At 28.5% G+C, this 11,198-nt stretch overlaps 1 pseudogene; it reads left to right on the top strand.

Moving 5' to 3' along the window:
- The window catches only part of LOC126909015 (uncharacterized), a 28,588-nt pseudogene extending 17,403 nt beyond the window's left edge, over positions 1-11,185 (top strand).
- Positions 11,186-11,198: the final 13 nt, after the last annotated feature.

Below are 11,198 nucleotides of genomic sequence, written 5' to 3'. Positions count from 1 at the left end.
AAACTTACCAATTGAGCTAAAAGTTATGGTAAAATAAATTTTTTTTTTTTATTATAAACATTTACAACAATCAACTTTACACGATTAACAAAATAGGTTAAATATATCATTTTCCTTATTTTTAACTTATTAATAATCAAATTAATATTAAATATTATATCAAATCAGTATTAATTTAAAACAATTTTTTTTGTTCTTAATTATTTTTTTTTATATGTAAAAACTATTTTTTAATAATATTAAAACTTAGAAGTTATAGAAAAAGTCTAATTGCACATTTTAAAACATCGCGAAAAGTTGATTTAGAATAGTATATTTTTGTTTCTGATGAAAGTTCCTTGTAGTCCAGTGTATAAAACTTATAACTTTGTTAATTGTTATAACTTTAACAAAAATTACCAAATCAGTATATTTTTTTTTATTTAGATGCATGTCTTTATCTATCATTTGGTTTTTTTTATAAATCTAACCCTTTACCTGCCCACAAGAGGGATTCAAAATATTAACTTTTTTTNAAAGTGGGATTCAAAATTATAACTTTCTTTTTTTTTAGCTAAAGTAAATCATTAAAATTAATTCAGTTCTGGNTTTTTTTTTTTAGTTAAAGTAAATCATTAAAATTAATTCAGTTCTGGATATTTCAATAGTAGAATCTTTTTAAATATCAAAAATTACTTAGAAATGATTACTATGATTTCTATTTAAGTGTTCTATTACGATAAAAATGCAAAAAATAATGAGTTTTTCTGATAAATTTACAATAAATAGTAATTATAAAACTTTCTGACTGCATATTAATCTTAAAAATAACATTGTTTTAATTCTCATAAAATTCTCTATTTAATGATTCATTCTAGTCAACGAAGGAGTAATTTTTAAGAATAGCAGAAAAAATTCCCAACCAACTTTTTTTTTTTTGTTTAAATTAGGCAATTGGTGGATTATTCCAAAAGCAACATCAACACTTATTTCTTTAATTATATCATGAATAGTAGTTCTTTGATTTTAAAATATAATATATGAATATATACTAATTATAATTATTATATTTAGTACGAAATTGATATTTAATATTGTAATTTAAACGGAGAAATTATAAAAATAATAAAGAAGTTATATTTTGCTTTACTTTTACGTGTATAAAAATTTAAAGGGCTTGATACAATAATTTTCAATAAAAACTGTTTGTTACTATAAAAAAATGCACTGGACTACAAGGAACTTTCATCAGAAGCAAAAATATACTTTTCTAAATCAAATTTTCGCGTTGTTTTCAAATCTGCAAGTAGACTATTTCTATCACTTCTAATTTTTTATATTATTACTAATTATATATATAAAATAATAATTAAAAGAAAAAAAAATTTGTTTTCAAATTATTACTGATTTGATTTTTAATATGTTAAAAATAATCAGTCCAAATTTTCAATTTTAACCTATTTTTTTGGTTCTTTAAAGTTGATGAAAAATTTTTGATAAAGATTTATGAAAGTTTATAGTAAAATAAATTGAATATATTACCATAACTTTTAGCTCAATTACAAGTTTAAAATTGACATCTAGGCCTGTCAACAAAGGAAAAATTGCGGAAAAAATTTTGTTTTTTTAAAAGTTGAATTAAAATATGTATAATGACATACTAATAGTCCTCAAGATTGGAATTGAGCTTTTTTTTTAAATCCTCGCAAAAGTTCAAAAATATGAGCTTTCTTAATTTTCTCAAAAAAAAATATTTAACTTACAAAAAAAAGTTTCGCACAAAAGTTGTTTAAAAGACAATTATAAATAAAAATATAATCTTATATTTTTTCATTTAAACAAATATTTTTCGAGTTACATTACATTTAATATGAGTAATAAAATTTATATTCCATTTTTTTCATTTTACGGTTACTTTTTATCATGTTATACTTACATTAGACACAATGTTATAAATGCATATGTGTGTATGTGTGAGTTTATTTATTTATTGTATCATTAAAGTGTAGTGTATATTGAGATACAACCGATAGAGTAGGTAATTGATTTGACGCTATATTATTTAAACCCAACTAAACGCTAAATTGTACATTCCGAAATAACAATCATATTATGTCAATTGCCACCGGAATATCTGGTAATATTTTTCTTTTTCTTTGCCTTAATCCCAACTACTTGGGGTCGGCCACCCTTATCCTAAGCTTCCACTTGACACGATCTCCCACATCTTCTACGCTCACATCAGCTGTCCTCAAATCGCATTCAATAGCATCCCTCCATCTCTTTTTTGGTCTTCCTCTATCTCTTCTTCCTTCAACATTCATTTCTATAACTGTTCTTACAGCTTTCGATTCTTCTTTCCTCATACCATGACTAAACAATCTAAGTCTATTTTCTGTCATCTTATCCACGATTGACGCAACACCTATACTTCCTCTTATATGCTCGTTCCTTATCCTATCTTCTCTAGTCACTCCACTCATCCAACTAAGCATTCTCATCTCTGCTACACTTATTCTCTGCTCTACTTTCTTATCAACCGCCCAACACTATGAACCATACATCATAGCTGGCCTCACAATTTCATACTAAATTTAAAAACTATAATTAGTATTTATTCATATATTATATTTTAAAATCAAAGAACTACTAATCAGGATATAATTAAAGAAATAAGAGTTCATGTTGCTTTTAAAATATTTCACCAATTTCTCTAAAGGAAACACTATCTACAGATTTGCATCGAAGCGTTTCTTATGATAGTGATTTTAATCACTGTCAGATATCATTTATACTTATCCCATCTATGCCTCGTCCACACTGTGCCTCGACCCCACTGTGCTACCGTTTTTTATATTATATTTATTTTGCGAATAATTGAGTGATGAATAATAAATATACATGATCCATTTATTATTTTTCATNCCTATACAAAATATGATGGCTTCAATGAAATTTTTTTTCTTTTGTACTACTCAACAATGTTCTACTTCCGTGTGTGTAAAAAAAAATTGTTAAGTAGCGATTACCAAATATTATGGCGATGGTAAGGCTGCCTGTTGAGACAGCAAATTTCAAAAATGTCGCGTTATGTGCTAACTACTTCAATTATCATAATCTGAATAAAAACTGTATATCTATATATATATATTGGGGTGGTCCTTAAAATACAAATTTTCAAAATTCGATTTACGCGCACCAAAAAATTGTTCTATTACATGTAAAAATAAACTGTGCAAAATTTGGTCCCGATAGGTTGACGTTAACACGTGCCGCAAGAGGGTTGAAAATTCGATCAAAAGGGTAGTTTTTCAGTTATTGTGCTTTATCTCAAAATATATGATTTTTACGTAAAAGTTTATAAGAAAGAAATTATACATATAATTATTTTACATAAAAAATATTTNAAATAAAATAAGTAAACCAATAATGAAATGCTAAAAAAAATATGAAAAATGATCTTAATGCTCATAAAATATTATAAAATTAAATAATATTACAAATAATTCTTCTAGTAGTCACAATATAAAAAAAATTTTGTTTTTGATAGGATTATTAATTGTTATTATTCATCAATGAATTTTTAGTACAATCTCCAAATTGTGATCTATAATCATTAACGACTTGTAGTAGAAACTGTTTTTGTTCATCATCATTAGTTACTATTTCATTGTATTCTTGCATACGTTTTACACCTTTCTCTGCTATATCGTTTGTCACAAGAGGATTAGATAAAACTTTCAAACCATTTTGAAAATCAGGATTTTCAACCTAGCTAAGAGGATGAGTTTCCAAAAAATCTATCAAGTTCTTTTTTTTTAATAGTTAGTATCATTTAGGTTTATTGTAATTTTTTTTATCTTGTTTCTGTGATGTCTCTCTTGATGCCTCAACCATTTTTAGTTTAATATCTGCCGGTACACTGTCCGGTAAATTTCTGTGTTGCAGCTTTAGATATAAAAGAATCAGGATAATTAATTAAAACTTTTAAGAAACATAAATCATTAAATGCTGATTGTATGGCAATAGATCCCTTAAACCAAGCCTTGACATAAACTTTTACCAAAAATACACAAATATTACGAAATGCATGTTCTTCTCGTATTTTAAGCTGTTTTCTGAACATGTATATTTTTTAATAAATTGCTTTAGACATCTATCTAGCATGATGAAAAACACTAGGGTAGTGAAATTTTACATCATTAAGGGGTGTTGCACCCATAAAAAAAACACATAAATTCTTTGTAGTAATTTCTACATTGTTGAATTATTAATGTTTCCAATTAAAATTTTTTTACATTATTTTTAGTGTGTTCAACTGCATTTTTTATAATTATATCATTGATACCAATATCAAAATTCAACAAATCTAGACTAATCAAACATTCTTTAAATTTTTAAAAATTGATACATCTGGACCAGTTGTACATAAATTAAGTTTAACCTCGAAAACATTTTTTAGTACTAATTCCAAAATATGTCTACGACATGGTAAATACAACACATTACGCTCTAAGAGTTGTTTAAGCAATATACAAGCGTCATTTAAGTGACCTGTATTAGAAGCTGTTGTGTCACAACACAAGGGCTGTATTTTATTTTTTACATCCCAAACTTGTAATAAATCAAAAATTGCATTTACCTGATTCTCGCCAGAATCACTATCAATTTTTGGAAACCCAAGTAATTGACTTACTCACTCAAATGATACCAAGATTGGCAATCGATCAACTTTAGCTCTATTTATAATGCCTGGAAGTAGTTTTTCATCCCAATGCAAGACAAGACTATTTTTATCCAGAAATTTAATGTTTTTTTTATTTCATTTACCTTTCCCTCACTAAAAAATAATCTTTCCCGTCGAATAGTTGATCGGTTGGTTATTAACTTTGATTCGTTATTACCTAATGCTTCAGCAGTAGAAATAATTAAATGCACAGCATCGCGGTCAGATATCAGGCATTGATCTAATGCAGAAAGTAATTTAGGAGTCATAAAAGTTATAAACCCTCGTGTTTTTGAAGAATATGATGAACCAGACAAATCATCTTCTGTTTCATATTCTGAGGAACTAAACAAATTTAACTCAACAACATTATCTAAACAAAAAATGATAAATGATAGAATAATGATTGTTATTTATAAGTTTTCTTTATTACCTCGCCAGAAAACACGTAAAACAATTTTATTTTTCTACAAAACTAATAGAAAATTAAATTTCAAATAACTTTTACATGAAAATTTTTTTTATAACTTGAACGGTTCATCGTATATACTTAAAATGCCAAAATATATGAATTTTACTGGTAAACATAATATTTATGGAACTTTTGACTTTTAGGAGGTAAATATTTAACTTATGAGTTTTTTGCTTATAATCTTTTTTATGTAAAATAATTATATGTATAATTTCTTTCTTATAAACTTTTACGTAAAAATCATATATTTTGAGATAAAGTACAATAACTGAAAAACTACCCTTTTGATCGAATTTTTAACCCTCTTGCGGCACGTGTTAACGTCAACCTATCGGGACCAAATTTTGCACAGTTTATTTTTACATGTAATAGAACAATTTTTTGGTGCGCGTAAATCGAATTTTGAAAATTTGTATTTTAAGGACCACCCTAGTCAATATACTATACTATACAATGTATATATTTATCTTTTGATGTACAAATTATGGTACAAGGCATTCCACTAACCAATTTGATCTTCTCCTGCAAGATACTCCTGTTTTTCCGCTGCCACAAGTTGTTGTGTCCCACCTAGAATGAGACATGGTAACGTGTTTGAAATGGATGTAGTTGTAATGTGAAATGAAAATAAAGGATTATGGCACAATATATATATTTATAACGGCTCTATAATTTAGAAATACAATTATTTATAATTGATAAATTAATTGTCTTAAGGTAAAAATCACTTATAAGTCGTAACACAATATATTTATATAATGGTTCGAACGCCATTGATTGTTGCTTATTCGTTGTTAATACTAATTATTCCTTAACCCCACTACATTAATATAATAACAAGACGGGTTCGTAACTATTAGCTACGTCAATTAGATTTATTCAATATTTATGAAAATCTGAGAATACACTTGTAAGGTATTTTAAAATAAAATAAAATACAAAACCTTGAATTTTTCTAAAATAGCATATTTTTGAATACAGTAACCATTTTCACCATGAATACAATCTATAGTTTGAAATTTTCATTACTCATAGCAAAGTATAATTTATAAACTTTAATTTAAAATATATATAAAAGTGTCAGTATTTTCGGAAAATTAAGTTGAAATAGTACAAATATTTATACGCATATTTAAAGTTATGATTCCATTGAATGAAGAGATATTGTTTAATTTAAAATTTAGTTGGAAGAAAGGGTTTAAATAACGTATTTAAAAAGATATCCCCTCATAAATTGTAAATATTCCCTGGTTTCCGGTAATGGGAGAAATCCTTAAAAAAGTTACAATTTTAAAAATCGGTAATTTTTTTTCCACATTTTTAAAAATTTTATTTTCTTAAAATTGCTATAAATTTATTAAAAATGAACAAATCAACATAATTTTAAGTAAAATTTTATTGCAATAAATATACACTATCGCTACCTAAAAATATAATTTTAAAACAGTTGCAAGCAGCATGGTTCAATATAATTACTTTGTAAATATTGTTCTGTATGAATAACAATTTGTTTAAGTAAATATTAACAAAAGACAATACACCAATATTTTTAAAGCCCTTTAAAAAAATGACAAACTGATATTAGTTTTTATTATTTGAGCCTAATGATCTATTTGAAGTAAGGTGACGTCAATTGAATGTGAAATAATAGCAATAAAAATTATTTAATAATGATTTGTACCATTAATACTAACTCTTTTCCAAAAAAATTATTATATACGAATATTTATATTCTGTTATGCACGATAAGTAATTGTTTAAACATATTTTAAAAAGAAATTGAGTACATGGTTACATTGAGTGGAAGACCTACAATAGGACTCCTATTTACATAAGTTTTAGTAGATCCCATTATTACGATTATGTATGTCCAGTTTAACAGAGCATTGTATAGGATTATTTTAATTTTTAGAAAAATTTTGATTTTGGTAGAGATCTTAGATGATGACGTGAATTATATTTTTTCCTTGTTTATTTAGTTTCTCAAGTGAGACGTCTGTCAAATATGAGACTTAAGTATTTAACTTGATATAAGTGAAATATTAGTAATCCATTCAGTGTAGTAACTGAACATATTTCTCCGCGTAATATAAATATTGTGTTAGTAGATTTGTCTGCGTTTATTTTAAATTATCTAAATAATTTCTAAGATTAGATTAACCATCATAGGGTCAATATTTGAAAGTAGGGTTGTGTTAACAGCATAAGTTATTCAAACACTTTCCCCAGAGTAGGCAATAGAAAAATATGTCTGTAATATATAATCTTTCCTGGAGGGTTTAAGTTTTTTTTTTAATAGCAATAAATCGACACAAAATATTTATAATTTGTCAAAGAGTGAAAGCATGACTTAAGTATGCTTAAGAATAAAAATAATAATAATTGAAGTAAAACATAAATAATAATATTAATTTTTAAAAATTTATTAATGACTATTTTAATTGAAATAGTTTTCTTTTAAGTAGGTATACATATTTAATAATCTAGATTATAAAAAATTTTAAAAGCAAAAATTAATAAACAATTGTTATCATATAGCGATTCAATATTCAGATGACGGTATAAAATGCCAATTTCAAAAAGGTACCACCAGAAAAGCTGCTGAAGATGGAAACTTAGAAATTTTAATATATGCTCATAAAAATGGATGTCAATGGGATGATGATACGACTATTGTAGCAGCTGCAAAAGGTAATTTGGAATGTTTAAAATATGCTCATGAAAATGGGTGTGAATGGAACGAAGAAACAACAAAGGCTGCAGCTACAAAAGGAAATTTAGAAATCTTAAAATATTTACATAAAAATGAATGTCCGTGGAATAAAAGCACAACAGAAGCAGCTGCAAAATATGGTAATTTGGAATGCTTAAAATATGCTCATAAAAATGGATGTCCTTGGAATANTGAAAATGGATGTCCTTGGAATGAATTACAAATTGTACAAAGTGCTATTAAAAATACTGATCTAGATATTTTAAAATATGCTCAAAAATATATACATAAATTAAATATAGTTCTAACTATCATAGCTGCTCGTGCAGGTAATATAGTAATTTTAAAATATGCACATAACAATAAATGTTTATGGGATAAAAGAACAACAGAAGCCGCTGCCATTTCTGGTAGTTTAGAATGTTTAAAATATGCCCATGAAAATGGATGTCCGTGGGATGAAAGTACAACAGAAAAAGCAGCTGCTAATGGACATTTAGAATGTTTAATGTATGCTCATGAAAATAAATGCCCGTGGAATAAAAGAACAACTGAAAAAGCTGCTTCAAATGGTAAACTACAATGTTTAAAATATGCCCAAGAAAATGGATGTCCTTGGGGTGAAAGCACGACGGAAGGAGCTGCTATAAATGGTAGATTAGAAATTTTAAAATATTTACATAAAAACAGATGTCCGTGGGATGAAAGAACAACGGAAGCAGCAGCTTCTAATGGTAAATTAGAATGTTTAAAATATGCCTATGAAAATGGATGTCCGTGGGATAAAAGCACAATAGAAGCAGCTGCTTCTAATGGTAATTTAGAATGTTTAAAATATGCCCATGAAAATGGATGTCCGTGGGATGAAAGTACAACAGAAAAAGCAGCTGCTAATGGACATTTAGAATGTTTAATGTATGCTCATGAAAATAAATGCCCATGGAATAAAAGAACAACTGAAGAAGCTGCTTCAAATGGTAAACTACAATGTTTAAAATATGCCCAAGAAAATGGATGTCCTTGGGGTGAAAGCACGACGGAAGGAGCTGCTATAAATGGTAGATTAGAAATTTTAAAATATTTACATAAAAACAGATGTCCGTGGGATGAAAGAACAACGGAAGCAGCAGCTTCTAATGGTAAATTAGAATGTTTAAAATATGCCTATGAAAATGGATGTCCGTGGGATAAAAGCACAACAGAAGCAGCTGCTTCTAATGGACATTTAGAATGTTTAAAATATGCCCATGAAAATAAATGTGCATGGGATGAACGAACATCACAAAGAGCTGCTATTTATGATGAATTATTATGTCTAAAATATGCTCATGAAAATGGATGTCCGTGGGATGAAACAACAACGGAAGCAGCAGCTTGTATTGGTAAATTAGAATGTTTAAAATATGCCCATGAAAATGGATGTCCGTGGGATGAAAGAACAACGGAAGCAGCTGCTTCTAATGGTGAATTAGAATGTTTAAAATATGCATATGTAAATAGTTGTTCGTGGGATGAAAGTATAACAGAAATAGCTGCTCTTTATGGTGAATTAGTATGTTTAAAATATGCTCATGAAAATGGATGTCCGTGGGATGAAAGAACAACGGAAGCAGCTGCTTCTAATGGTAAATTAGAATGTTTAAAATATGCCTATGAAAATGGATGTCCGTGGGATAAAAGCACAACAGAAGCAGCTGCTTCTAATGGACATTTAGAATGTTTAAAATATTCCCATGAAAATAAATGTGCATGGGATGAACGCACATCACATATAGCTGCTATTTATGGTGAATTATTATGTCTAAAATATGCTCATGAAAATGGATGTCCGTGGGATGAAACAACAACGGAAGCAGCAGCTTCTATTGGTAAATTAGATTGTTTAAAATATGCCCATAAAAATGGATGTCCGTGGGATGAAAGAACAACGGAAGCAGCTGCTTCTAATGGTAAATTAGAATGTTTAAAATATGCCCATGAAAATGGATGTCCGTGGGATGAAAGAACAACGGAAGCAGCTGCTTCTAATGGTGAATTAGAATGTTTAAAATATGCATATGTAAATAGTTGTTCGTGGGATGAAAGTACAACAGAAATAGCTGCTCTTTATGGTAAATTAGTATGTTTAAAATATGCTCATGAAAATGGATGTCCGTGGGATGAAAAAACAACGGAAGCAGCTGCTTCTAATGGTAAATTAGAATGTTTAAAATATGCATATGTAAATGGTTGTTTGTGGGATGAACGCACAACATATGTAGCTGCTCTTTATGGTGAATTAGTGTGTTTAAAATATGCTCATGAAAATGGATGTCCGTGGGATGAAAGAACAACGGAAGCAGCTGCTTCTATTGGTAAATTAGATTGTTTAAAATATGCCCATGAAAATGGATGTCCGTGGGATGAAAGAACAACGGATGCAGCTGCTTCTAATGGTAATTTGGAATGTTTAAAATATGCCTATGAAAATGGATGTCCGTGGGATAATAACACAACAAGAACAGCTGCTTCTAATGGTAAATTAGAATGTTTAAAATATGCCCATGAAAATGGATGTCAGTGGGATGAAAGAATAACGGAAGCAGCTGCAAAATATGGTAATTTGGAATGCTTAAAATATGCCTATGAAAATGGATGTCCGTGGGGTAATAACACAACAGAAGCAGCTGCTTCTTATGGTAAATTAGAATGCTTAAAATATGCACATGCAAACGGGTGTCCGTGGGATAAAGCCACAACTAGAGTAGCTGCATCAGGAGGCTATTTAGACTGCTTGATTTATGCTCATGAAAATGGATGTAACTGGGATAAAGATATCACAGCAGCAGCAGCTGTGTTTGGTAATTTAGATTGTTTAAAATATGCCCGTAAACGTGGATGTATTTGGGTAGAAGGTACAATGAGAGTGGTTGCATCGAATGGACATTTAGACTGCATTAAATATGCCCATGAAAATGGTTGTGACTGGGACGAAGGCACAACAAGGGAAGCTGCTGCTAGTGGTTATATTGATATTTTGATATATGCACATAGAAATGGATGTAATTGGGACGAAGGGACAATTAGTGGAGCTGCTGCAAATGGTCATTTAGACTGTCTAAAATATAGTCATTTAAATGGGTGTGTGTGGGACGAAGGGACAACAAGACTTGCTGCTGCAAATGGCCAATTTGAATGCATAAAATTTGCCCATGAAAATTATTGTCCGTGGAGTAGAGGTACCATTTATGAAGCTACTCAAAATGGTTATCAAAATATAATTGATTATGTCACTGAAAATGGCTGCCTTAATTGATTTTCTGTTGAAA

Source organism: Daktulosphaira vitifoliae, unplaced genomic scaffold (assembly GCF_025091365.1).
Source record: "Daktulosphaira vitifoliae isolate Bord-2020 unplaced genomic scaffold, ASM2509136v1 Scaffold_76, whole genome shotgun sequence".
NCBI classification, from domain to species: Eukaryota; Metazoa; Arthropoda; class Insecta; order Hemiptera; family Phylloxeridae; genus Daktulosphaira; species Daktulosphaira vitifoliae.
The sequence above is the reverse complement of the archived record's forward strand: the minus strand, read 5'-3'. Positions and strand labels throughout refer to the sequence as shown.